The 26,462-nt window shown below is 39.5% G+C and overlaps 1 protein-coding gene across 3 annotated transcripts in view; it reads right to left on the reverse strand.

Moving 5' to 3' along the window:
* Positions 1 to 26,462, reverse strand: part of FHIT (fragile histidine triad diadenosine triphosphatase) — a 520,065-nt gene that overhangs the window by 159,417 nt on the left and 334,186 nt on the right. The gene's annotated exons all lie outside the window — the stretch shown is intronic.

A 26,462-nucleotide genomic window follows, 5' to 3' on the forward strand; every position in this document is an offset into this window, starting at 1 on the left:
CTTTAAAGATTACTAAAATTATATTTTTCCTCATAGTGAGAAAGAATTCCTCCAAATTTAGTTCATTAACAAATTCAAGGAAGGCTTAAAAAGGAGCAGTCTGGCTTTGGGTTGCGTTTCAAAGACTCGTGGCCCTTGTTGTGCAGGAGTTGCAAACTGTGACCCAGCTCCTCTCTGCTGGTTCCCATTTACAAGGGCCTGTGCTTTATTGCTGTCAGTTCACACTTCCAGCCCTCCCTGAGAGAAAAGGGAGATGAGAAAGGATACTCAGAGCTTGACTCCTGCACCCAAACATCTCCCATGGTCACCAGGGAGCCTCTGGACGCATTCCCCTTCCTATCCCACCACTGAAGACCACTTCCCTCTCAAAGCTGGGGCTCAAAGTTCCAGGGAATGCTTGGATCTGAATCCATTTTTTTCTCTTGGTTTGAAGGCAGACAAGGCAGATGGTTCATTATCAACATCAGTTTGTTGGATTTTTTTTAGTCTGCACTGTAAAATCCCTTCAGGCCCCAAAAGCTAAACCTGAGGCAAGGTGTGAGGTCCTGCACAGATGAAGTAGGAAACAGTCCCTGCTCAGAAACCATGCAGGGGAGACTGGGGACATGAACACAGAAGGACAAGAAATAAAGCACATGTTCAAAACAGAGGTATGCAGCACTAGAATATAAATGCCATTTCCTAGGGAAAGTGTGCTAAACACCTTCCATAATCCAAATCAGCACAACAGTGCTGCAGATCACTAAAGAATCCAGCAGTGTTTGCTATGTGAACCCTCCTATCTGTATGGACTCATTTTAAGACAACATAAAAACAAATCAGTACCAAAGTTTAGTTATTTCCATCAGATAAAAATGCCAAAAACATGTTATGTCACTTTGTATTTTATGTCTAAACAAAGGATGTTAGACAAGCAGAAGGAAGATATTTGAAATCAGGAACTAGAAAGGCAAATTATTTTAATTTTAAAATGGTGGCATCTTGAAGAGTGTTTGAATGAAGGTTCATAAATTGGCTGGAATTAAAGCAGAACTTAGCTCAGAATATTCTTCATAGTTGAATTATTCAAACAATATGAGGCTACTGAGAAAACATTGTCTGAGCTAAACCCTAATTACAACAGTGCAAAACAAACCACTTTAACTAATAGAGCACATCTTTCAGTGATGTCGGTTCTGAAAAATGCTACTTTTTGTAATATGTGTGAACTCTAAATTTTTCAGGAAGCAGTAGACTAACAGTAAATATGTGGTTGGCACAGCTTCAGCACACAGATCACATACCCGAGATTTGAGAGCTCTCAGACAAGAAAATGCTTCAGTGAATACTTAAGTTTGAATAGTTACATATCAGCTGCCTTTGGAGTAACACCACAGTTACTCCCCACAAGCCCCCTGCATGACAGCACAGTGTAGCAGTCTCTGCTCCAGCAAAATTAAAAGCAGAGAGTGTTGGAAATCATGAATTTGGAAATTATGCCCTTGTTTAGGGCAGACATTGATCCTGCAATGTCTGCCCTGAACAAGGAGTTAAAGCTCCCTATTTTCATAAATGAAACATTCTCATAACTGATTACACAAGTGAGGACTCGTGCAGAAAAAGGATGGACTGCAGAAAATATGCCACATCATAGGTGTACAGGAAAATCAGCTGCACCATTTGCCCGAGAAAGGAAACAAACATGCATGAGCTTTTAATAATCTCCATGTGGTTTTTTAGCAGGAAATGCACTTAGAAACATGTTGGACTCCTTTTAATCAGAAGGCACCACTGAGGGTCCGGATCATGATGGATCCTGGTTGGAATGAGGTGGATGGATGGAGTTGGTATGAGAAATTCTGGACACTGAGAGAACAGAGTCCATAAGCCAGGCAGAACATGGCAGCCTCACCTTTTATCTGCTTAGCAGAGTTTGACATGTTAAGGGAGCCAGCACACGTAGAAGAGAGAATGCATTTCAGTCGGTGACATTTTCACTACAATATTCAGAGTTAAAAATGCATTAGCAGTAACTTTCCATCTATCAAAACCATGAGGCAGGAAGCAACACTTGCCTGGCAAAGTCTAAGAATGCTATTAAATGTGCTGGAGGCCAGACTCTGTCCTTTTTTATGATCCATTTGCATAAGTAGGACATTTTCACATAAGTCTACATGGCTTTAGGGCAGCATAACTTGCCACCTCTCTACCTGACTGCTACTTGCCTGACTACCAAGCATCGAGAGCTGACTAAACATGGTTTTTACAAAATTTTTATATCATGACCCATAAAATGTTTGCTCATTACCTGAGTTTTTATAATTTGTAAATAACAATAATTGCAAAACTGCCAGGGACACAAAGCTACCACACCTCAGCCGAATCACAGTAGCCATACAGCACGTTCTAGCAACCCTCAATGAATAGAAGGGACTTAACTTGTGCTCAAGGAAAGAATATGTTCAGCTATGAGGTCTAGAAAGCCCTTACATGCTGCTGTGTGTCCACCTCACCACAGTCTTGTCTTTGTTTTGCAAACCCATGAAGAACCCTGTCTGCCCTGCTCTTTTCCTGTTACACAAAGTGCAGATCACTTGCTGTACTGCCAGAGCAGCTCACACTTGCAGCACTGGAGCAAGCAATGCTCATGTTAGACCAGCAGAGAGCTGTGGATGAAGGGAAGTAAAATACCACTCCATGTGCCATCGTGTGTGGACTCTGCCCTGTGCAGAGATGCTGTGAAGTTTGTCACAAAATGCTAACAGCCAAAAGTACCCTGAAGTTGAACGATTAAACATGGCCCAGTGCTGCCCATAAGAGTGGCCAGGGCTTTTCTGGCTTGGCTGCCAGTGCTCCACATCAATTAGCTGCTGCTTCTCAGGGGTTCTGTGTTTATAGAATAAACACCCAAGTCCAGTATCCTGTGGTACACAGTGCACTCAGTTAACTTCCACCTGCATATTTAGCTCTCTACAGAAGACTTAAGAGACTTTCAGAGAAACTTCTTTGAAGAGGTGTAAGGTAGAAGCCAGCCACAGGCACGTTTGCTCCTGCTCTCTGTGGGAGGAAAGGAGGAGGACAGGCAAATACCCTCAGTGTCACTCCTCTCTCTGCTGCTCTAATGAACGTTCCTCACAGGCACCTTTCTGACAGAAAGCCTGCAGTTTCTTTACATAATGACTTCAGAATAAATTGCATGGGGATCAGAACAGAGGGAAAATTATAACTTGCAAGTACAGTTCCCCATCAAAGGCTTCTTAGTTACTCCCTTATTTGGCTCGTTCTCACCGCGCTCCTATGATACACAAACGTGTGCAGCGCCTTTACCACACCTGGGGGTTACTCTGGAGTAAAGCCACGTTTGTGTGGGCAGCATTTCAAGTAGCCAGGTGCCTAACTGTGAATAGAATAAAAACAGGTGTCCCTGCCATTTCCTCAGGGTCCCAAGAGTTAATCCTAAAGCCTGTTACGTGACACTGAATTTTAGACACTACTTGAAAGCAACTCTCAACTTCGGGAGTAGCTAAACTATCTTTTATTTCTTCTTTAGGTGTCCCTGTTGAGTGATATTCTCTAGGAATTGTTATGGGCTCCTAAGGATCTGGGCAAAGTAGGTTCTTCCCAGATAATGTTCTTGCAGGCACTGAGACAGTCAGGAGCTGCTGCAAGTGCTGCCCAGTAGCACTTGAAATGGCAAAGCTATTTCTGTTACTGAGGGCAGGGGAAGGGCCTGAGAGCAGTGGTTTAGAAACATTTCTAGCCCAGGCAGCTTCCTGCTGGTTCTCATGATGCTTAGAAAGAAACATTTCTGTTCTTTAATCCATCAGATGCTGCGGTGTGAACCGAGGGAAAATTCTCCTTGGGTCCTAAATATGAAGATATAAGAGTCTTAAACTTTCCCACTCATTCCATGCTACACCTTCTGCTCACTTCACCTAACTTTAGCCATCTAAATATTAGGATAGTTTAAATGTGTGTAAATCTAGTTTATAGCTATCTCTCAGGGGGAAAAGCAAGATTTCTCTAGAATGCAATTTTCCTGTCCTGTGGCAGCTATCTCAGGCAACCAGGATAAATTGCCTGCTGGAATCTGATTCTTTCCAGCCTGGATAGCTGCCAAAGACCAGTGCTGACCCATGTGAAAGCAAGGGCTGGGTACTACCGGGTGTGAGTGTGTGAGGGGATATTGTGCCCAGCAAGCAAATGGAGATTTCAGCCTGCCCCAGGAGGAGCAAGGGTATGAGGGGACTCTGCCTGGCTCAGGGCTTCATCCCAGGACTGCTTTCTGATCAAGGAAGAAAAGGCTGCCCCTGGCTCCTAAAAATCAACAGCCCCAGACCTGACAAACTCCAGACAAACGAGAAAGTCATCAATTCCTGTCTTCCACAAACTCTAGTGGGGCAACAGCTGACAGAAAGCCACCATTCTGCAGAAAGCAGAAATGGTGGCAGTGTCATGAACTTGTGCTGAATTACAGTCAAGTGTATTAGGACAGAGCCAGGCAGGCAGTGAGTGCTACAAAAAAAATCTGGGAGTAGGTCCTGATTTCTAACTCTTAGACAAGGCAGAGTGCCCAGGTGTGCTCAGTGTTAGCAAGTCATTCTCTTTGTTATTTGTCTCACCCTGGTCTGTGTATTCTGCAAAACTGAACAGTGAGAGTGCACTGCCTTCATCCCCACTACTGACAGAAACACCAGAATGACAAGTGAAGCCAACTTGAAGGATACATGGAAATCTTACAGCAGTATTATCAGCTTTATCAGCTTGAAATCAAATTTAAGACTGCTCAGCCAGTCCCATAAGAACCATTTGCTCCAAATTTACAGTGATAATCATCATCCTCTTTTCATTTCATCAGCATTATTAATTAAAATGTACATCAATCTCTCTGTTATTTTGTCATAAAAGCCAAGCTTACAACTTTTAAATAGTACCACAACATTAGATTTGCTCTACTCTTCTGGAAATCAAAGCCTTCAGAGTCTTATTAACAGTCAACATTAATGGTCAACTCTTAAAAAGCTTAGGAATATAAGCTACATGTTAAATGTAACAAATAAAAACAAATGCCTGACTTTTCCCTGACTACCACATTATTCTGCAAAATTTCAAGTTCCTAAATGGTAATCCCTGTTCAATCATTATCATGTAGAAGTGGATGAATAACACTACCAGGAAAACCTGTCCTTATCCTTCCCACATCACATTTCTACCAGTCTGAGCTCTGATTTACAACAAAATACCAAGCATTTAAAGTCCCATGAAATTTTGAGATAGTTCTAATTTTTCCTAATTATTTTGTCACAGATTGTAATTTAAAGTTTAGAAATAATTAAATTTAAAGCTTCCCCCCATATTAAAGTTACAAAATTTCCATAGACACCTAGCTATGTTTTTAATCACTGGGATATAAAGCTTCAGGGAGGGGGAGCAAAAGCAAGGAAGCAGAATGGCAGATATATTTGCAGGAACCACATACATGTCTAAATTGATAAATATATCTGCCTGCATAGGCATTTATCTAACAAAAAGAGAGATAAAACGGGCAAAAAGAAACAGCAATTGTAAATAACAGTCTCTCTTGCTCTTATTTCTTCCTAAAATTAATCAATTTGATTTCTGAGGTCTTGATCTACATTTTCTATTGTGGGCAATTTATTCCAAGCACAAGAAGTCAAAGCATCTACAAAACTTCAGTCTATTAACCTTGGGACTGGCAGCTTATTAAAAGTCATAGGTTGAGTATTCCAATTATCAGCCAAGGAGATAGAAAGAAACAAATTAAACATTGTGGCAAACAACAAGGGTCTTGAGGCCCACTGCAAGCAGTAAGATCTTGTTTTGTCTAGTGCCTATTATTTTGGAACAGAGTTCTCAAAGGGCTGGAGATTGAGAATATTGCGCTCTTATTCAGAGATTCTTGTATGTTTGTCTCTGTTATGTAAATCCCAGTACACACCAGGGATGTAAGCTATTAATAGAGATCACAAGGACTGAGAAAATGGCATATTTCTCTGCCTGTACTACTTTAGACTTTGATTTTCTGAACACTAATGCACATTAAAAAAACCAAACACAAACTTGCAGTGCCTGAAATGTGCAGGTGTCCATGCCAAGACAGGCTGTATTTCCTACCTCACATCTCACCTGCTCACAAAGTTGGTTTTTTTCATTTCTAACTGCAGACTTTTATACCATAGCATGGAAATTCTTGTTCTGGAAACCTGTCAGTTCTGTCAGGGTCATGTGTCAGACCTGTCAGGGTCATGTGTCAGACCATTGACCCTGTTTCATTAGCTTGATCAATTGCAAATATTAGCTATTTAATACCACATAAAGATCACAGTTAGATCATATGATGTCTGTTATGGGACAAAAATAAGTGTGCTTGAATATGTAAAAGAAAACTTCCAGGAGCTCTGTATTTTGCAGCATCCTGACTGCCTTTTTTAATACTTCCTATTCAAATCATCTACACAATTTTGTACGCACAATCATGCATTTATGCATGATTTGCTTTGCTTGTATCCAAACAGCTTACTGGTGGGACCACAAATGAAGCTGCTTCTGCTGAAAAACCAAGTGGCATGAAGAAACTGGAGCTCTTGTGCCAGCTTTGGCCCTTCACAGTGAATTTGTTAAGCTGATGCACTGTGGAAAGAGTGGCATTTTCCTTTCCATGGAAGGAAATCATATCTAAGACTAAGTATTTTTTATTCACCAGAGCTACTTAGAATTGCAATGTGTTTTTCCTTTTTTCCTACGCAGCATTAAATAGCAAGTTTGTTGGAAATGGTGCTACTACAAACAGGGATAAGATGCACTAGAGAGAAAATTCTGAGGTATGTTTATGCCCCTTAAGACCTGAACAGAAAATCTAAATCAGTCACTCACCTATTATCTACATTTTGTACTGATTTGCAGTGCACTATATTTCAGAAGCATTTATCCAAATTTCTGCTCAGGTATACAGTGGGTAATCACAATGCCAGACTGCGAAGAAAGAAATAGCCTTAAAATGAAATTGAGAATAGAATTTTCTGCAGAAGAAAACCTATTCTTACTAATTGGAAGTCAGAAATTACATCATACAAGCGTAGAGAGGCAGTTCCTGTTCCCCACTTGGAACAGTAGCCCCACAAAGTTAGGGAGAATTATTACACTGCATACAAATGAGCAGCGGAAAACATTTGTATTACTCCTGAAGTGTCACAATTAAAATGCAGGAGGGTATAACAACATATGAAGAGTGTTATAAATGCATAGTTCATCAGCACTTTGAAGATTTTTTTTTCTTTATATATCTCTTATTGCTATTCCTGATCTTCAGTTCTGGTATTAATTTCTTATAGCCAATCACATTGCTTAGTGACTCAGTGAGAAATGATGAATAGTTCTTAAAATAGCCAAAAATCCAAGAAAGCACAAATTTTCTTGCCTTACCACACCCTTAAAATATGAAAAAAGCTGGAAAAGGATTGTTCTGCAAAACAAATGGAGGAGAAGCCCCCTAATGTGGAACAGCCACACAGTACAACAGTAACAAAAGGAGTAATAAGATCAGAATGTCATCTCATAATATGATTCTCTACAGAAACAAAATACTTTATGAATAATAGAACATTCTCATTCAGAATTACAGTATCATTCTTTTGTATTTTTAACCTCTCTTCTTATGTGATAAGGAAGGTACCCTTGACTGCTTTGTACTTCTATCCTCTTGAAGCTGAAATGCACTGGCACATCCTCTGTGAGGCACAGAAGAGACTTCATTAGCAATTCCAGATCCAGGATGCTATGAACTGACATCTCTAGTGTGCATCTCCTTGTCACTTTACCCTGCCTTAGCACAAAGAGAAAAAAATTCCTGTCAAACACTCTTCTAGACACATGAGTCTCTAGATGGAAGAGAGTATTTTAAAACAGAATCCTCTACCCAGAAAAGGCAATGAGAAATGTGGTGAGTGATGCACAGGTACAATACTCCACATTGATTATGAATCTTCAAGCCCAGTGGCATTGCTCTGAAGGTTTCCTCTCTTCCATACAAATACTTAAAGTAGCTGCTTAAGTATAAAGAAATCTATCTACAGAGTAACAAGAATATTTATGAACAAATAAAACTTTGTGCAAACACTCAAGAGCAGAATTACACATTGGAGATGTCCACAACACCCAGGAAATCCATCACAATGGCCATTGAATAAGCTTCCAGTTCCCTAATTCTTTGTGTACAAAAAGAAGCAGTTATTTGTTTATTGAATATCCTTCACTCTGGTACAAAGACAACTTATGTTGCCTAATCAATTCCTTTGGCTTTAAAATATATAAATGGCCAGAACATAAACAGGAACCTGCTTCCTGTACCTCTTGGGCTTCTTTCCACACTGAGCAATGTTGAGAGTGGCCCACCTTGCCTTGGAAAACAATCCCCATGGACCTGCTCTACCTACATGTACAGACAACTGTCAGTCACAGGAGACAGAACAGTTCTGGCATTAAAATTATTTAAATATTTTAAAGAACTGGAAAACAAAATTTTCTCTTAAGGGAAAATTCTGGGAGTTCACCATTTGTTTTCACCTTGAATAGACAGAAATGAAAGCTCCCCACAAAAAATATTGAGATTTTGACACTGAGTGGGATAGTTTTTGCATTTTAAAATAAAAATACAAACTTGATGGAAAGCCTGAAAAACGTAATCAAGCCAGATGTTACATGTTCAGAACCCCATTTTTAAACATAAATGATTTGCAGTATGACATGGTAGAAAGATCTGTGCTTCTTAAATACCTTGGTCTGAAGATAAATCTATATATAGTCAAGTTTTTTGAATTAAAATGTTTAGATAAGGGCTAATACTAAACTTGTAACAGAATCTTTGCACTTCAGGTTTATATATTGCTTCTAACAGTTTCATCTAGAAGATAGATGGCACTTTGCATTCACAAAATACCATGCAAAGCATTAATCACATAATCTTCACTGTCTGCTCTGTAATACATATCAGAAAAAAACATTTCACAGAGAGAGAAACTGAGCAGCCAGACAGCTTGACCACAAGAAAAGCTGCCATTTATGCTTAAGACTTTCTAATTCCACTCTTGACCCAGCTTTATGCCCCTTCTGCACTGCCTGTGCTGTGCACAGCCTTCTCAGTAACACATCTGCAATTTCTCAGTACTTTCAGGCTCATTTCCAGGTAGTTTTGCTTATTCCAGAATAAAATACTTGAGAACAGAAGCTCAGCTAAGCAGAGCTGCCAGAAGGATGCTCTGCCCAGGCCAGGAGCAGCACAGCACCCACCTGCACAGCCAGCTAAACTACCCAGGTATTGCTTTCTGCCCAAATTACAGCCCAGGGCCAGGTTTTTAATACCTGTAGCCCAAGGAACTAGTTTGGAGCAACATTGCTGGGTGACCTTGGTCAAGCTTTACTGAGAAAAATGTTGCTCCAACTGGAATAGAGAACATGAGCTAAAGCCATGCAAAATAAAAACAAAAAGATCAAAGTGTAATTGTTGAGTTGATAATTATTATCCATGCAAACAAAAGCATTGACTTGAAAATATATAAAACTGTAAGAAATAAGAATCAAAAAAGCAAAAGACTGACCTCAGCAAGACTGAGGATCAGCCTCTTTGAAGAGAAAACAGAGATCAACACTTCCCTCCTGCCCAGCCCCAGAAGCTCTTTGGCATCTCCTTGGCAGTGATGATCATACTGTTAGCATAAAGCTAAATACAGCATGTCCATATCAATACATCTGTACCTTCATGAAGAGTTGAAAGACGTTTAGCTTGAGGTGAGAGAGCAAAGAAAGGCATTTCAGTAATGGATTTGAGGAGGTACAAAGAATGCACAAAGAATTCTACTTGGTAAGGCAGTGAGACTGCCATAGCAATAGGGGTCTGCAGCATAACATCTAAAACCAGTGTGATCTCAATCTCTTCAAATTCAGATGTGATTTAAAATGAAATTTATTTCATTACTGTTCTTGGCATAATAGTGAATACCTTTTGTGCCAAGACTTCAGATAAAGAGCTATAGTAAACAGGTTGGTCTTCCAGTCAAGAACAAGTGACAAGACATTTTCTTTTACACTTAGATGGGGGTTTCTCAAGACAGCACACACATTATCTAAACATCTTTTTAATTCTCTTTTCAAAAGCCAGAATGCAAACTTATAACACAGATTTGAACTTAAAGCCTAAGATGATGAATTTCTAGAACCAATTTCCATGACATTTAATTTCACTCCATATTTTGGGACTCTCTTTCAGCAAAATTAATCCATAGCTTATTACACTTCTCTGGTAGAAATATTGGGTACCAAGGCTGATTTCAAAGAGCTAGGGAATGACTGCACAAAAATGGGAAGAAGGCCAAAAAGCAATTAATTTTTGTTCTACCATTTCATTATATTTACACATACATGGAAATACAGAGCCAAACATCCTTCCAAGGTTTCCTTTAATCAGACTAAACAAGCAATGCTCAGCAGATGCCTAGTGGGCAGCAGTCAATGAAAAGTCGTGTTTTGGACTGAGGCTTTTCTGACTGCCCCAGATAATTTGATTTCTTTTGCCACACTGGTATTCCCAAAGTGGAATCCCTGCACACCTACATAAGGTGTCTTAACTACTGCTGGATTCTGACAGCCCAGACTGAGCTTTCTATTTAGTGCTTGACAACTGGTTTGGGTTTGGTTTGTTGTGATTTAGTTGTTTCTTGGTTGTTTTTTTTTTTTTTTTCTTCAAAATAGGGTATTTCCACCATTCTTACCATTTTCTGAGAGTTTTCCAAAGTCACTAGAAAGGTTTTCAGTGAATTGCCTGAGTTTCAGGCCAGGTCCTACAGAGCTTTTTTGACTAAAGAGTAGCACAGCTCCAAGCAACAGATGAAGAACAAGCAGTGATAGATTTCCTCTAGGGAATTGTACCTACTGATTTTAGGGGCAGGGGAGAGAATATATTAAATAGTTCCTGAAATTGTGTTACTTTATATGATCAAGCAGATAATGTGTCACAAAATGGGAGTATAAATAATATGCATATAACAAACAACAACTCAGCTGTTCATAATATCTCCCTGAAGCGAGACAGTGAAATCTGAATAACAAAGTTGTGCATATCATGTAAAATATAAATGAGACAAACTATTTTTAAAAAGTGCACTTCATATTTCAAAGGTTTATCTAAGTAACCCATTTCCTACTATGTACCTAATACTTCACTAACTGTAATGGCAGCAGCATAAACTAGACTGATTACACTTACAGAAGAGATGTTTCCAAGAAAAATTCCACCCAGTTTGGGTGCCAGCAGCTGACCATTTCAGTCGACTAAATAAGCAAAATCCAACTTTTGTCTAAATATTACAGAGGTCAAAATTTAAATAGCTTCAAACTACTTTTCTGAAAGTAGGAACTTTGTATGAAATACAGTTATATAATATTTTTATATGTGTTTTGGGGTTTTTGGATTGCCACTTCTAAGGACCGAAAGGGAATGAGTAATTCATTCAACTGTACTCACCATTAACTTTTGGTAACTCCCTGTTTGGAATTAAAACTATTGACTTCAGCAAAATTGACTACAGAAGAATTGTGAGTCAAATTTATATCATGAAAGCCATTTTGAGAAACAATTATGTAACTTATGGGGCTCATTTCAAGACATGTCAGACTCCTACATTTTGTAAAGTGCTGTGCCTAAGTTTTCTGGAAGACAGTGTCCAACCTTTCCTCTTCCAGGTTCCTCCAAATTTAATCAGTTTTGGTTTAATCTGAGACAGTATTTTTTTCCATTATAAAACCCAGTTTGATTATTCCACCTCTTGGAGTCCTACACTTTGGTGGCTTTTAAGTGTTTAAATCTTAATTGCTTTCAGGCAGACTTTAGAAAGAACTTAGGATAATCTCTCACTGATGGAAAACCTCTGCTCTGTTAAAAGGCCACCAAAGAATGCACCTTTTTCCTTTTGCACACAACTAATCAGCACAGAGAAACTGTGTTTAAGGAATTCCCATTCTTAGGAATATCCTTTTTGAACTTAGCTTCCCACTGGCATCTCCTGAGTGATAATTCATAGCTGCAGATACACTTCACAATACTGTCCTAAATAGTGTTAAATTGGTATTCTCTGCTCCACTGGGCAATCTATCTAGATGCGTAAAGAAAAATCAAGACAGTCACAATTATTTATGGTTGACAGACACTGGCAACATGAAATTGCACAATAACCCGTGGAAAGCTCTATACCTTGTTTGAACAATAAAAAGATGAAGTTTCACAGCAAATGGGTTATTATGATTAGAAAGAAATAATAACCACCCCAAGCCAAACAAGTATCTCAGCAATCAAGTGTCACTTAAATTGCTTGAATCATTTGACATATCTTTAGTGTGTAATACATATTAATAAAACAAATGAGGAATACCACTGAGATTTCAGAGGACAGCACTACAGTGCAGCTGGAGAAAAATCAACTTAAAATGAATTTAGATCATGGAATCGATATCTAGGGATTTACTAAGGATCACTGAATCCTTCATTATTGATCCATGAAAATACCATCCTTTTACTATGCAGGGCACAATTACTAGTTATTTTTACAAATTCAGACAATGAGAATCAACAAACTGTGTACTGATTAAAATTCAGTGCTGAATATATTACATAAGGAATTAAAGTCATCTCAAAAATGAGAGCATGTTACAAAATTCATAGGCTTCATGCTCTTAAGTGGAGATATGAAATGCATGCTTGCTTCCTTGTCATTTCAGTCTTTCTGGGAGCTTGATGCTAATTGGACCTCTACATCTTCTAACATAGAAGGAGAATTTAAAATGAAAATTATTCAAATAAACTCTAAAAAACCCCAAACACTATATTTTTCTACTTTATAAAGACAACTGGCTTGACTGTTTTCTGCTAAAACCTTGTAAATAGACTACATTGTATTTGTGTAGTTCAATCTTATTTTATCAGTGACTCACTGCATTACATACAAAGAACACTGCCACTCAAATTGTATTGCTAATAAATTATATCATGCTAGAATATGTTTTTTCTCTCAGTTTTGCACCTCACCCTCAGAAAATATTAAAGGGGGTACAAGAGGTACATGAGAAGATTTTTTTTTTTTTTTTGAAAACAGCACTAAACAAATGTTGTCCCCCATCAATAATCTTCATCTCCACAGAGCAACTTTCCAGTGCCAAAGTAAGTTCTGGTCTTGCATTCAGGTCTCCAATGCCCTGGCTGAAAAACCCAGGGAACAGTTGAGATAAATTCACCTAAAACCTTTCAAATCATGGAGGCTGCATTAATTAGCCACACTTTGAGAAAAATAGAATAAAAGATAATAATCTAAAAATCTACCACACATACAGGAATAACAACTGCTTTATAAAGACATAACCAACAGGTTTTAAACAGCAATCTTTCAGAATATCTAAACTGTTTGCTATCTATATCTCAAATAATAATTATTGCTATTTTATTCATATCAGAATCCCATAGGGATGTTTTAGCTGCACATTTTTGTGTCAGTGGGACCAGTGGACTGTGCTACAAGTTATGGTTAGCACAATTGCCTCAACCAGAAATAGAGCACACTTTTTATGTCAATTTTATATTTGTTTTCAAAAAGACTAAAAGAAATCTGTTGATATGTAGCAAATTTCAGACAAAATTGCATTGAGACCCATTACTGTGAAGTTTGTACAAACAAAAATATTTGCACCAGAAGTAGGCAATGAAAACAAAACCCAAACAACACAGGAACATCTACCCCATAATATTCTCAGCACAGTCATATATATAGGTTTTTGGTTTATAAATAGATGCAATTCCAGAGCATGCAGTCAGTCAAACAACAGAATGTGGCAGACAAAAAAAGGAGAAAAAAGGGAAACCTAATAAAAACAATCAAAAAACAACAACAAAACTTAGGGAAAAAAAAAAGAGAGAAAGAAAACAAAGTCTAAGAAGTCAGAACAAGTTTTGAATAGTGAAATTTTCTCACATCCTATTTGTTAGAGTAAAAAGAATTAGGAACATTTCAAGTGTGCAGAGTAATGTCATCCCACAACGTGGAAATCACATAAAATGAAAGTGCTTTATAGCTAATTATAAAAAATGGTAAATTAAATTAGGCAGTTAGGAGAGGCAAATACTCCCACTATCCTGCTAAAATATCATGCCTTATATGCAGAAATCAGCCTCCAATGCTTCTCAAATCTCACCTTGCAAGGCTCAGTTCCCAAAGGATGCCTCTAATACAGCCCTGCTTTACAGCTTTCTACTCAAATAAAAGAGCTGTTGCATTGCAAGTAAATTTAATTTCTAAAATTTCATTCCCTAGCACAATCCCTCTCTTTTAAACTTTGAAAGAAAGACAAAGAAAAAATAAATCATTTTGTGGAGGCAGTAAAACAATATAGTTTATAATTTTCCTTTTCCTGACCTTTGAATGTGTGCAGTTCTCTCTGAACTTACTCCAGCGAGCTGTGCAGTGGTTGGCATTTTTCAATTTGAAGCAGTAATGAAGGAGTGTAACTATGACTAATGTGCTGCACTTGCTTTGCTCTGTTCTGTCATTTCCTTCCATCCTGAACAGGATCTGCCCTGCATCTGAGCACAGCACACGGAGCCCTTTCAGCACTGCCTGTTCCTGCTGTAAACAACCTGCCCTGATACCCACCAAGGAAAATGGGCTGTGCTGCACTGAGACACGAGCAAACACAGGCACACCACAGGGACAGGCCACAGGAGCTGTTAACTTCTCCCATTTTTCTTCTGTATTGCTTTTCCATAATGCATCTTTAATGCATCACAAAAGGTGCAACGTTTTCCAAGTCAATTTTCTGGGGAGGTGAAGGGCTGAATCCTTAACCGAGTGAAAATGCAGAAACTTGGAAACCTGTGCCAGTGTATTCCAACAGAAGGCCCTCTTCAATAGCTGAATTATCCCTGTAATCTATATTTCTTTACTACAGAAGGTGAGTGTAGCAAATCACAGCACATAAGTTATTTCTGTTGGGTTCCTTCTGGAGATTTCTCCATATTGGTGCCAGCAGGGTATACTGGGAAAAATTGATAAATTTAATCATACATTATCATGCCAAATGAGACCTCTTCATAAAGGGTGGGCTAAAGGAAGTGAAATTACAGAAATATTTGAGTTTCTCTAACCAGAGAAGAGCCCCTTAACTAAGAACATTTTTCCCCACACAGTTGGAAAGCAATCCCTAGTTCAAGACTACTTTGTATGTTAGCTCCATATTCTCACTGAAATCAACTGCAAATGTATCTTACTAAATAAATATTTCTTAAATTCAAGATTATTAAATACACTGTGTTTCAAGGCAGAGCAAAAGCACTTTCATAATGATCTTGCCATCGAAATGTTTACTTTCCAAGCATTGACCTTAAATGCTATTAAACTCCAAAACAACAAAATCCAAGATTTTTCTTTGTATGATTACAAAGAATTCCCTTTAAATTATTAATGAAGAAATATTATTAAATAGTTAATGCTCATAAAATACTGTGAAAATGTTTTAAGGAAGAATTGAATTCCAAAGGAGAAATCCTCACTGTCTCCTCCACCTTGGGTAGTGTGACATTTACCACTTCCAACAAAATAAACTGGGAAAACTCTAACAGATGTCTAGAAATCATGCACTGCTTACTAATAAGTGAAACTTTATTTTTCCTGAGAAGTTTTGTGGAAGAGTTGAACACTGTCTATTAGTGTTACAAACCTCTCAAGAGAAACATGAATGAAATCTTGCAACTCATTAGAATTGCATCCTTTTCCCAAAGTATTTGGTCCATTTCTTTTGCCTGATAGTAAAGAAAAAGAGCAAGGTCCTTCCCTTAGACTGCAAGTCTTATCTGAATTTTTTATGTGATCTAACTGCTAAGTGTGTGCTCTGGAGGAGCTGCAGTCTCCTGATCTGCTCAGAGGAAGAAGCCCAGGCAACAAACCTGCTCTGTGTCCCTTGCTCTGGGCACCAGCCTCTCTACCCCACATTTCCCATCCCCAAATGCCTTGACCTTCAGCAGTGGGGTTTGATACACCTCAGCAAGGAACACTCTCAACATAAAAATTCACAGATATTCCACAGCAATTGGCAGGAGGAGAAGGGAGTGTTGGAGATAACATCACACTGAGAGAAAGGCTGGGGACAGGAGCAGCCACAGCCTCTGAGAGCTGCTGGGGCTGCTTGGCACATTTGGAATGTCAGGGATGTAAGGACAGGGTGTGTGCTCCATGCATTATTCCATTTATGATCAGACAGCTGCTCTGAAGAGTTTGCAGTTTAGGTTTCAGACTGCAAACAGGAGTAGGGGGAGATGCAAAGTGTGGATTGGAGAAGGACCTTTCTAAACTCCCTCATCACAAGTTCTGGTTTTGGGAAAAGCCAACACAAGTGCCTTGAGGGCTATAGCTAACCTGGAGAGTCTGAAGATCTAAAGAGAGATATTCAACACCCCTGGAGAATGGGAACATTCAGGCTTTCTGAGAAAACAGGTGTGTGAGTAGGCAAAATGCTGCAATAGCCCTTTTCTGAGAAAGGGATGCATCATCCCCCAAGCACTCAAAGCAACAGTAGCTCTCTAATTAGGACCATTAGAAAAGGAACAGACCATTCTCATTCCCTCTATGATTTCCCTTGAAATGTCACATAACTGAAAGAAATTTCTAAAACTGAAACCATCACCCCCATTAGGCAGGGCCCACAGGGTGCAGCTAACTGCTGTTTGCTCATTGGTGCTGCTTGTTTGGAAGGTGCTTTACATAGGTGACAATATTTGCATGGCTCTTGAAACCTCATTTTATCACAACTGGATTTCACACAGCACTGCATCTCCCACCTTCCTGCACACTGCCAAAAGAGAGCACCCTGCATTTTGCAGCAATATTGAATAAATATTTCTGAGCAGAGCAGACATTCTCTGGCCTTTCTGGTCAGAGCAGCTCTCCCAGCCACGTCAGCTCTTCAACCCACAGCAGCTGGGAACAGGAAAACTGTTTTATTTCAGCAGGGAGGATATTACAGTCTCTAATACTATTACCCAAAAGAGGTTTACTAGTGGGAATCAACATCTTGTCATATTTGCAGAGGCTTTTCTCATCCCCTATCTCATTTCCCTCTGGGCTCCCATTAAATTAATATATTAACCCAATGTTGTGCCAGTGGTACTGGAAATAACCTGTGAGTACAACCTATTAATGTTGTGGTGCATTGCAGGGAACCTTGCTGAGAGTGATGACCATAACAGCTGCCCTTCATTTGGGATACTTGTGGGGGATCACTGAGCTCACTTACAGACTCAGCAGGAAAAAAACTGCAACAGGTTCCAGCCCTGGGACACAGCTGTGCCTCCACACAAGCAAAAAAAAGTTTTCTGATCATTTGACTTATGTGTGTCACACATTTGGAAGACAGAAAGGTCAGAAACAGATTAAACAAAAAGCACAACCCAACACAGCTTCAGTGATCCTGAGACAAAAACTTTGGGGTAGTGGTGCCATGAGCAGCAAATTTTTTTTGGCTGATTCCTTCAGGATTTGATTCTTTTTTTTTTCTTCTCTGAGTAATCTGCAATAGATCAAAGGATCCAGTGGGTCAAGCACCAAACTTAGCTTCTAACTGAGATGACCCCTGGAGATCCTAAATTTAGGAAAAAAAGTTTGTCTCAAGACCACAAAACTGATTTGCTTATACACTCCATTTATATAGCAACTCCAGAGCACTGCATTTATCAGCAGAATTGTTGTATTTTCAGAAGTAACTGGCAAAAAATCCTTTAAATTTTGCTTTGGATGATGCAGATTGTGGATTTGGAAGTTCCAGAGTCTCCAATAATATTTTTAATTGCTTTTACTCTATAGAAAGTCTAAATGCTTCCAGGCTATTACCTTTATATATATATATATATATATGTAAAACTTGTTAATAATTATCCAATCTTAGTGAAAGAGCAGCATGGGACAGGCAGAGGGAAAGGAGAAGGTGTCTTGGCTAAAGAGCTGAGCAGAGGCACTGGAGAGCACATCACACCATCTCCTCATCCTTCAGCCTCCCTTGGGCTCTATGGGCAATTCCCAGCTCCACAGGGATGGGGCAACAGGACCTTCAATAATAACTGGGGACTTTGGAGGTTCTGCTCTAGTTTAGACAAAGTTTCCTCTCCATTTCAGCCAGGGCTGTAGATCAAACCTGAGGGTCCACACAGCATCTTACTTATCCATAATTTTATGATACATCTTTGAGTGTCTGCCTAACAGGCAGAAGAAAATATTTTACCATACTTTTTGAGCAGCAAAGCATGCTGTTTGTTCTCAGACTAAAATCCTTTATTATAATTTTTCCAACATTCTAAGTAGCCTGCCAGGAGATATTTAGAAGAATAATAAATCTTACTGGTGCCAGCGATGTGGGAGAAGGGCTCAGGACTAATGCAAAGATCTGTTTTATGAGTGTCATCTGTTCCTGTTCTGCCAAAGGAAGGATGGCATATTGAAATTACTCTGCTGTAGGCAAAAACAGCAAGGACAGCACATTATCCTCTGTTGGCACCCAGGGAGAAAAAAAAAGAAAAGAAAAACATGAAAAACACATTGATGCCATTGATGCCAGTACTGGGAAATACAGCAGATAATGTGGTGCAAGTTAAAATATTAAGGTGCTCAGTCACTGAAGCAGCAAAAATTCCAGGGAGTGGCATACTGTCAGGAGTGTCCATTGTGAGCCTGCTGGTCCTGCCTTTTTTACTTTTCTTCTTGTGGTAGGAAAGATTTTCAGCAGCATTACAGCAAATGAGCACAATATTATGTGAGCAGGAGAGTGGCAGGCACATGCTAATAAAACCAAAATGCCTCTCAACTCAATGTCTGCTAATGCAGGCAAAGGATCCTGGCACAGCTGAAGCAACCAACACGTATCAGCTGTCCACAGGAGGACATAATGAGCTTGGAGAGAATTATTGCAAAATTAAGGAGATCTTGCACATCTTGGCAAAGAAATCACAACGAGGGCAGCTATTTCTTCCATGCTATATGTAAGAACATCTAGAAGATGTGAGAATTTAAACCTGTAATGGGAAGGACAGAATAAAGTTGAGAACAGAGGAATTTTACTACTTCTGTTTATCAGGTTTTGGTCAGCGCGTACAACACCTCTATTAGTGATGTTCATTTACAACGAGCAGTCACACATCAGTGACCACTGAGCTCTTGAAAATTTCTTCTGCCTAGAGGGAGGATGCTGAAGGCTTTAGATAAAAATCTTAAATGACATCACTGGTAATGGGCTAGAGGAACCTAAGGAAGGAAATTCGTGAACATAGCAATCTTGAGGTATATATAGATCTATTGCAAAGAGAAAACACTGTTCTTGGTGTGTCTGGCCAGAAAACATAATTGACTTAAACTGCAGCACAAAGGGACCACTACAGAAAAGAAAATGTTTCTTTTGAGGGCTACCAAGTAGGGCTCAAGGGCAGATGTTTCCAAAGAGACTGAGGGATCTTGCATTGGTGCTAAAAGCATGGGTGACAAGTACTGGGACAGAGAACAGATTAAACAATACCTGAAATGTCTTTGGAATGGTTTTTATATAATTCTGGCACATGTTGCATTCATCATGATGGGGAAGCTGTAAGATTTGGAAAAGCCCTAGCAAATGGTTCCCATAGCAAGGTGAAGAATGCATCAGTTCTAGACAACAGCAGATGTTATGGAGGAGAACTAAAAGATGTTCCATTTTCCACTGAACAATTAAAACAATTCAGAGTCACTGGCTATAAAACAGAATTTGATGCAATGAGGTCAGATTGGTCTCATCATTGGGCACGTTGTGCACGCAGAGCTGCCAAGAGAGCCAATGAAGTTTTGCCAAGTACAGAGGATAAACTACAGACTGGCACTCCTGAGACTTCTCCATGATTTTATCTAGGATTTTGGTCTTCTATTCCCCTTCCACCCACCCCCAGAGACCCAGAAAGGCAGAAAAGAACAAACTGTTTTCTTCCAACTGCAAGATTTAGTACACATATTGACATGTTTTCCCAACTTCAAAAAGGTGTCATTTCAGTCTGTAGAACAGGGTTGGCTGGTTCTTAGGACAACTACATCAAGTGACCCATCAACAGCAGAAACTCATTTTCAAAGACATAGCTTTCAGCATGGCTTTCATCTCCCAAGGAAGAGAAGAAAGAGTTGTCTTTATTTAAAGATCTTAAACAGTGTCAATTACTTCTAAGATACATCCAGAAAGAATCTCTTCAAGCAGAAGCATGGACACACAAGTAATATTTCAAGTGAAAATGCATCCTGTTTCGCTCAAGAAACCCTGAAAGTTGGACAGCTCCATATTTTAATATAGTCCAGGGTGTGAAACCCCCCAGATTCACAGGCCACTTTTCCCTGCTCCAATGCTCCATTTTCACCACCATCCAGCTGCTTTTTTGTGCACCACAGAAACAGCACTGCAAGCGCTCCTCATACAAGCTCATTCAGAAAACAAAACAAAACCAAAGGCTGAAATACCAAGGCTTACCTGTAACAAAATAAGAAAAGGAAACAGCAAAGCATAGACAGGTGTCAGAAAGTTGCACTCTTAAAACAAAAAACTCTATTTTTTAGCATGACAAGGAAGTGATGCTTTCACAAATCAAAATGGGATCAAATCCTCAGGCAATGCACTGTAGAAAAGCAGGCACCCTCACTGAAGCATTCTCATTAAAACACCCTCCCTCTGCCAATGTAACATTAGGGGTTTTTTTGAAAAGAAAAAGGAAAATCAGCTTTCATTTTCAAGTGACCTTTTTAAAAAATCCTTCCTAAAAATATTAAAAGCATTGGTGAATAAAACAACTCTAATTTCTGTGCTGATAGAACCACGGGTTGATTACAAACCTTTGTGTTTCCTCCTGTATTAAGGCAGCATTGTGCAATCATTGCTGACCTGGGATGAAAAGAAACAAAACAAAAACATACAAGCATAAACTCACAGCTGTCATTATCCATGCAGGCTCACCAGGCAGAGGCTGGGGTATTAGCTGGAATTGTGCAAGGATGAGAGAGGAAGGGACTGTGATAGATGAGAAGATAATATCACACAATGTCACCCAGCAAATGGTGAGCACTCTGCAGCCCAACAGCCATGCTGATCTCCAGCAGCAACATAATTATATTTCAAATTAGTTTTCTGCAATGCAAAAGGGGAAATAAGAAAGATCATCTGATGTGATCATGATACAGAAAGAGACCTGAGTAATATATGAGGGTTTCTGGCCCATTATTATACACAGAAAATGAGGCTGTACAATTCCAGTTCATTTCTGAAGGTTCAAGGTCATCTTATTAGGAACAACATATTTACTGTGAGTCTGAAGAACCAGTATTGATTTGAATGTAAGTGCCTATGCTTGGTTTTAGGATCCCTCTTTTCCTGTGCTGTCCAAATGAGCCATGAAAGGGACCTCAGCTAAATCAGAAATGCCCAAGCATGGCTGGAACAGACCTTCTATCTCTGCTATTCTTTTGACACCGCTAACATGGAAGGATCAAATTTCCAGCTCAATGGTTTTCAGGAAGTACTGGAAACCAGCAAGAAGATATGGGAACGCCAGGATTAATATGCTGTAGCAAAAAGCTCAGCAGAGGCACAATCCAGGCCTGACATATCCATGTAATTCCAGGACCAGCCAAGTTTTGTGCTTTGTCTCATCCTCCCAAACAGAAACCTTGGGGAAAGCTAGGAATCAGTCTATATGGACAGAAATGTTTTGCCAGATAACAATGTCAAGACATGTATGCATGTAGAAAGCAGAAAGAAGAGAAACAACTTAAAGCTTTTAAGTGCTAACATCCCAAAAATTATGCACCAAGAACAGAACTGGTAATTTGCCCTGTGAGACCACAAACAGAGCCTTTGACTAAAGCCCTAACCAAGAAAGACTTGGCTTCACAGAGAAGTAGCCTTGTTATCTGCTGTCTAATGTGTCTGGAGAAATGGGTCACAGGGAGCTTTCTTTGTGCATAAACTTGATGGCTGCAAAGAAATCCAGTCTGGCTCATCAGCTTCCCCTCCCTGAGGAAATAGTCTGCTAGACTCCAGGTGCTGCCTACCTTCTCAGCAATTCTACTGATTTATGCCTCTAGCTAGTTTTAACCCAGGCACTGTGCTTAAGTACCTTACTAATGACAACTGCATGAGGTAAAGGAGAAAATATATTTTTACAAATAATTGCTTGTGTTTTTGTAGCAAATTGTTATGGATGCTAGTGCAGAAATGCACACAAATGCAAGTTACAAGGTGATGGTGCCTTTTAAAATGTAGGGGTTTTATCTACCAGGACCAGGCAAGCACTGAGGGTTCTACTGAGCTCATTGGCAACTCTGCTGCTTCCTATATGCCCTGGTCAGACCTGTGCTTGTGAATCCCATCACACAAACAAGCTTTGCAAAATAACAACACAAAGCTGGCAGCTCAGGGGCACCATGAGGCCAATGGGGGCAGAAGGCTTTATTTCATTTCATTTCTGAGGACATCATCCTGTCTCCTTTCTGCTTACATTCTTTTTCTATCTGCCCAGAACCTTTCTGTCCATTTATTCTGCATTCCTCCCCATCTATTTCTCTGCTGTCATCTGTCTGTTTTTTGTCCCACCCTCTCATTTTTCTGTCTCTTCTTTTAAAGAAGCAGTAATCAAGGGTAAAAAAGACAATAAAGAAAAAAAGGAAAAGGCATGGAAAAAATCTGAAGATTGCACCCACTCCAGTTTATAACTCATTTCTATGGCTCCCCCTGAATCCTGCAACATTTTCTAGCCACCAAGGAGTGACAGTAAAATACAACCCCTGACTATGGGGTGAGAAAAGCAAGTGGCACAGAAAACTTGGTAATTCTCATCTAAGGGCTCCAACCACCTATTGGCAGCAGGACTGCAGTGACAGAGTCTGTGATTTAGGATCCTTACCAGAATCTACACTGGTGTTAAACCAACTAATAAAGAGTTGCAACAGAGATGTGCTAATTATATTTTTCCACTTGAGTGTGTACTGAACATTGTAAACTATCATTTAGTGTCATTATTTTAATGATATATTATGTTGATAATACAATCTGGGTTAATTCCCAAAAGCAAAATCTAGGGGAAAAAATGCTTCTCTGATATTTTTAAAATGCAATTTCTTTTTAACCTTAAACCAGAAACTACTATAGACCCAGCTCTAGGAAAAGCATTAAGTTTCCATCAAAAGTAGCAACTATAATTATTAGGGACACAGTTGCCACAATTGTAATCTCTCTTATTTTAGTGGAGAAAAAAAACCCAAAAGATAAAATCATTATTTATATGGTAAGGCCCATAATTAAGTGCCTTCTATTAAGGGATGTCTCATCTTTTGCTGAGAGAGAGCAAACAGCACTGGATAGAAGGAGGAATTAGATGTATGCCTGCCCCAAAGGAACGAGGATATCAAAGTGCAACAAAGCGCAAACAAAACACATCATTCTAATCATTCATGTTCCCAATCATTTTAAGCAGTATAAGTCACTCCATTCTTTAAACAGCATTTATCTCCCCTAGCCTATTAGCCTGCAATTAGCAATAATCATTATCTCTGAAATTCCACCTGAATCAAGAGACAGGTCTTTTTTTAGACATTTAGGCAATACTCCAGCCCAACCCTGGGTGTGAAGGACAGCTCACACAGGTACTTGTTTACTATTTTATACCTCATTTCCAGGTATCCCTGGATGACTGCAGAAGCAAGGAGCCATTGGGGGCCTCCCTGACCATCAAGTATTTCACCAATTGTCCAAGGACAAGATGAAATGTTTCTTAGCCTGACTATCAAAACCACATTTTCTTCAGGCAAGTAGTTTTACCTTGGTCTTATGTATTTCTGGTTAATATCCTCATATCTCTCTATAAGAATTTAAAGATTGTATGTAAGATTTAAGCTTTTAACATGCTTGAAAGTCACCACAAAAAAAAACAACCAAACAAATAAACGTGTTAAAATTATATGTGTTTGAATGTCCTCTAGATCTATGTATAGTGCCAAGAGCCTGATGCTTTCTTCCCTAACACTCATCACATCAGAAAAAACCACCCTGAGTAACAAAGGGATCTGCTAGAACAGGCTATGCCAATAACAGAAATGAATGAAGTCTGAGATCTTTGGTATCTTCCTCTCCTTCCTGCAGAGGCAGCTGTGGGAGCACTGATCTGCTGCAGATTGGCAGAATAATCTCTCTGCTGAACCCCACACACCTTTTGTGCCAACTACTTGTTAACAGAGCCCAAACAGACTCATTCAGTGTTTATCAAACCACGGAAAAACAATGGTTTTCCCCAGAGAGAGGCAGAAGATTTCAAAGGATCACAAAGCACTGACATTAACCACGGCAGAGCTGGCAGAGCTCTCAGGGACAGAGAATGAGTCTTTGCTGCTGAAGCCACTAATCACTGGGTGCAGGTTCTTGTCCCCAGCCCTGGAGGAGCAGCTGCTCCCAGCAGTTATAGGCAGCCAAAACAGTTTGAAAAACAATGGATTTTAGAAATTCAATACATTGGAGAGTGATTAAGGCATTTTGCCATCACATCAAAGGCAGGGTTTGATTCTCACTTTGGACTGTCACGAGCTGACCAAAGCAAAAATAGACCCTCATCAAGGAGAGAGGCAATCCAAATCCCAAATCCCTTTGATTTATCCTGTGCTGTCCTATTTTTACCCAAAATCTACCCCAGCACAAGGAAGATGTGAGAACTTGCAGGTTACACAAGCCTGTGTTTTCACAGTGCTGCTGGGTGCTGTGATGGCTATAATTGTGATACACTGAGAATGTTTGCAGCCTTCTGCAGATCTCACACTCACACTTCTGCCCAACTGGTGTGATGTGCTTGTGTTATAACAGTTCAACATGTTGTAACCAAAAGCTGTTGAGAATGCTGGTTCAAAGGATTTCTCTCCAAGCATTGTCCTTTGCTTAGGTCTTAACATCTAGCAGTGAGTAGGGGATGGACACTGTGCTATTCACAGCCTGATTCCCTATTGTGGCACTGGGAAATCCATCTCATCTGTGTCTCAGCATCCTTGGTTGTCAGTCTGATACACAATACTCAGCTCAACAAGGCTTTGGAAATGAAGGACCTGGTGGGTGCCACCTTTCTACAGATAAATTGACTATGTAAATCAGGTGGAGGTTTATGACAGATTAGGTATTCCAGGAAAATTAACAGTCTTGGTGATCCTGGTCATACTGCAGAGCAGTCAGCTGTATTTTCCACCTATTTACTCATACATGAATAAAAATAAAATGTTTCCCAGCAGCTGCACTCAGACAGAACAGCAAACATTCTTAGCAGAAGATCCTGACTGTAGTGTCCAAACCATGCTGAGTCTGGAGAGGAGCTAACAACAAATGAAATCTCTCAAAGTGAGCCATTCGTTTCCGGCTCAAAACACTGCTGGACTCACATATGTTGCCTGGGGGATGAAGCAGGGGGATTTGTTTGAAATTCTCTTGATTTGTCTGAATTTTTTCTCCCCTCAGACTCTTTGACCCCTTGGGAAGCTTCTGCTCTGTCAGGCATGTAATCAAGCCCAAAGGGAAATCAAGTTGGCTCGCTTACACAGTCATTAGTGGTCCCTAAAAAGCTCAAGGGGCTCATGCTTTCTGACACTTGTAAGATAAACTGGGAAAGGGTTATAAAATAAAGGAAATAAAGACAGGACAGAAGTTGGAAGACTTGATTGAAAAGCTTTCAAAGAGGCACCCCACTTTTTGCAGCAAACCCAGCAGTCTCTGGTGAGATTCGTTGTAAGACAAGAGCCATGGGATGTGACCCATTAGTCCTTTGCAAAGTTTTTCCAGTGTGCACCACATGCATCACCTCAATGCTCCAGCTGCAGACAAGTCAGTGTCATTTTCTCACAAAACTGCTTCTCTGCAAAGTGCCAGGAGAACAGGCATAACCTATTAGAAAGGGCTGACAATAAATCCCTTATCTTTATTAAGATTCAAATCTTGCTCCACCCCACACTTATCAAATCTATTGATTTCAAAGTAAACAAAACCCTCTGTATAGATTGGCTGTACGTGAATGTTGGATTTAATCTAAGAGTGTAGGTACCACAATTTAAGCAATAGAAAATTGAACCATCACAACAGGCTAGGAAATCATATAGAAGAATCTGCATTCAATCAAAATGTATGCTGTGTATGTTATTTGCTATATTGTGTCCTTATAATTTTAACCCCTTATGAATCACACAGCTAAAGAACTGTGATACATTTGTACATGAAAATCTAGGAAAAAAAATAATGATGAGTTGATTCACGATTTGTTTTGGGAAAGAATTGTTATCCACTTGAAGCCATCATTGGAGAAATTGCTTTTCAAATCTATTACATCTCAGGCATACTAAGTACACTCTAATGAGTTCAAA

Source organism: Camarhynchus parvulus, chromosome 12 (assembly GCF_901933205.1).
Source record: "Camarhynchus parvulus chromosome 12, STF_HiC, whole genome shotgun sequence".
Lineage (NCBI taxonomy): Eukaryota > Metazoa > Chordata > Aves > Passeriformes > Thraupidae > Camarhynchus > Camarhynchus parvulus.